Source organism: Polypterus senegalus, chromosome 5, assembly GCF_016835505.1.
Source record: "Polypterus senegalus isolate Bchr_013 chromosome 5, ASM1683550v1, whole genome shotgun sequence".
Taxonomy (NCBI): Eukaryota; Metazoa; Chordata; class Cladistia; order Polypteriformes; family Polypteridae; genus Polypterus; species Polypterus senegalus.
In genome coordinates, this window is record NC_053158.1 from 133,055,191 (window position 1) to 133,058,828 (window position 3,638).

Consider the following 3,638-nt stretch of genomic DNA (forward strand, 5'->3'; position numbering starts at 1 on the left):
TTCTAGTTTGCAGCCACATATGAGAGGCTCATACTGTAGCTACATCCATATATAGCAGAGGCTGTCAGGCCTATTTTTTAACCCCACCTTCATACACACTGAGTCCTTTAAAAATTAGTTTTTCTGATTCCCAAATAGTTGTCAAGTGCTACACTCCTTTCAACTCATGTACTCTGAATGGCCCCAACTAAACACATTTGTAATGGGGTTTAATTTTTTTTAGTTTATTAAATAAAACTTGTAATGTTTAATTTGATTGTTTTATTTTATTTCATTAGATGTATATTTTAAGTAAATTAACCATATGACCAAGACTAAAGAAAATTGCTTTAATCTAACCAAGTTGTATTAGCATATAATATTTAGCCAAAAGGAAGGCAATGACATCATGCTACCAGGGGAGGGCAAAGCAAATGCCTAGGAAGAAGCAGAATGAAGACAAGTGTTTAAAGGGCTCATTGAGGAAGGTAAAATCTTTAGAAGACTTTGTGGCCCAAGTTTAAGAACCCTTCAGAAAAGGCATCCACTAGATCTATTCTTCTTTGGAACCATCGGCTAAACAAATCGACAGGGATAAGAAATGTATCTGAACGCAGTGTTGAATTCTGGGAACAAAATAAATATGTTTGTACAAAGAATTGTGGTAAATATACAAATACAAACCAAAAGTGTAGGAAGAAGAATTCTCAGGTAAGCTAACCAGTAGGGTATATGCCTGCAAGAAAATGTGAAATACGGGCTTTGGGGGACCAGAAGATACACTGAAAATGACTTGCTGTCAAAGGGTGAAAGTACAGTGCCAGGAAAGAAATGAAAATCCAAGCAGACCAAACCTGATGCATTGTCGTGCATCATTTTAAGGAACACCTTTGTTGGATTAAGAAGACTGGATGCTGTAAATTACAGTACAGTATATGGTTATCTCTCCTGGTTATACTGATGCAAAGCTTATGGTTACATACATTTATTTGAATCATTCAGGATGTACAGTGTATTTTTTCCACTTTTTACTTTTAGTATTTAATGCCTGATTTCTTTGCAAATAAACATTAGTGACTATTAAAGTTTCTGACTGAAACTAGCCTTGTCTATTGATATCATCTGCCACAGTGTGCTTGTTCTAGTGATTCTTTATTTGTTTAGCTCTTTCAAAGTAAGCAATTTTGCCTTGTTGGAGTACATCTTTTATGTTTGTTCAGGTACGAGCTGTGCTCATTCTGTCAGAATTGTGCAGCTCCTTCAGGGGTAACCATAAGAGAGCTGAAGGATATAGGCGTCTCTTTGGACCCAGCTAATGAATTAAAGCCTGAAGGTGCCAACCTTGGCCACATTGCTCTGTTTGATTTGTATGTTTCAGATATGAGCAATGAGTGGATGACACATACTAAAAGTAAGTAATGTGGGGTGTACATGTAAATCAAAAGTTGTACTTTTACGTTTTGTAAGACAGGACTAAAATACAGTATAATATATCCCATGGTACAGGCCTTGTCTTCTTACAGTGGGGCCACTTTCCACCCCAGACACTGGGACCACCTCTCCTTGAACTGAAATATTTCTCCAGCTTAATAGGTTCCGGTTTTGCCCACTAGTGGGTTAACTCATGATTCTGCTGGTTGCTAATTTCTGCTATAATATCCTGAAAGTTGGTTATGATCGATAATCCCAGGCATTCCTTTATGGTTCCCTTTATAATTAAAGGAAAATATTATATATCCAAGTGATACATGCTGATATTATAACTGTACTACTGAAGCAGTGCTGTGATTTCTAAGATAAATAGAAACTTCATATGAGTTATTTGAAGTTGGTCTTAGCTGTACTTATGTTATATTACTTGAAAAGTTAAAATTTTAAAAATTATATATAAGGCAGTCAAATTATTTGATTGGGGCTTTAATATTTAATATATACAGGAAGTTTTTTGAATATAAAAAAAAAATATTGGTTGTTATATGAGGAAAAATTTTAGCAAGATAAGTACTCAATGAAAGATTAGAAAACAACATGAAAAGGCACAGAACAATAATACTGTTAAATACTATGCTGCAAAAGAAAAGATACTGTATCATATAAAAGATTACGGAAATCTGTACCTCAGAGCTGCAAATACCAAATGAATAGAAAGACAAAGTATAATGCTCATAAAGAAAGTTATGTAGATAGATAGATAGATAGATAGATAGATAGATAGATAGATAGATACTTTATAAATCCCAAAGGGGAAATTTACAGATTCATAAATGAAGCAAGATCTGTTAGTATTGCAACAACAACGTATTTGGTTTTGCATTAGTATTTATACAGTTTCCAGTTTCAATGGATTGCCCCCAATTTTCATGCAATATTAAAGAGGCCAGCTAACTAACACACCTCCACAACATTGGCATCCTGTGGCTTCCTCACCATGGGGGCGGTATACTCAGTCATCCTAATGTGTACAGTAGCTGATGACTTTCACTATTATATCTCAAAGTTGCAGGATTTTAAGCAGTGTGAGAAATAGTAGTCTGGGTGTCCCATTAGTGCTCAATGTTGACTGAAATCTTACTCTGGCACTAAGGAATATACAACAAATCAGCTATGGAGAGTGATGTCACTTAGAATATGCATCTCTGAAGTAGATGAATCATGTCATACATGGATGTGCACTCTACAAACAAAAGGCCATGCCATCTGTTAGTTCTGACCAGCAACAAGTGCAAAGGCAGCTTTTTGCAGCACAGGAACATTTAGACATTGTGTGTGAAAGACTGTGCCAGTTCTGCTCTATTCCTTACCATGTACGGACTACCAACCAACTCTTTAAACTGGCTTACAAGGATTGTCCTCATATACATAAAATGTCCTTATATATGCTTACCATGGTCACCTGATTACTGCTTTATCAGAAAAGGATTGTTTGGTCCAAAATGGTTTATATTTAACATTTCAGCAGACATCATTATCTCAAATGGATCTTGAGATTTAATATTGTGTGTCTGTTTAATGTAGCTTGTGGACTCGGACCCGGACACACACAGACGGACATCATTGTTCACCCAACACACGTTTATTTACAGGAATAATTATATTTACAATGTTCAGTGCACGTCCCAGTGCCTCTTGCACCGTTCCCCCAAAGTCCAGGCCTCACAGTTCTTTGTGCCTTTCTCCTGGCTGCCTCCAGTCCTCTCTCTGGCTCCATCCTCTTCCACCCAACTTCTGCCATTGACTGAAGGGAGGTGGCCCCTTAAATAGGAACCCGGATGGGCTCCAGCTGCTTCCCGGCACTCCTCCGTAGACACGCCCCAGTGTGGCGGAACTGCCGGCTGCGCACCCAGAAGCCGTCCAGGTGTCCCGTGTCGTCTTCCCCCCAGCACTTCCTGGTGTGGCGGAAATGCTGGGCTCCAGGGATATTCAGGCACTGGGGCGCCGCCTGGCGGTGGCCATGGGTCCCTACAGGGCTGGGCTTCCAAGCCCTTTACCCGTGGCCCCCAACACAACCAGGGCGGACGCCCCATCGCGGTCTGGAGGAGGTACAAGCCCTCCTCCGGTCCTCCTAGGCGTCCTGGCCGGATGCCACAAGCTACACACACTTGATGGAACAAGGATGTTCTCTTCACCCGCCAAACCTAATATTTTTCTGCTCTGCTGAT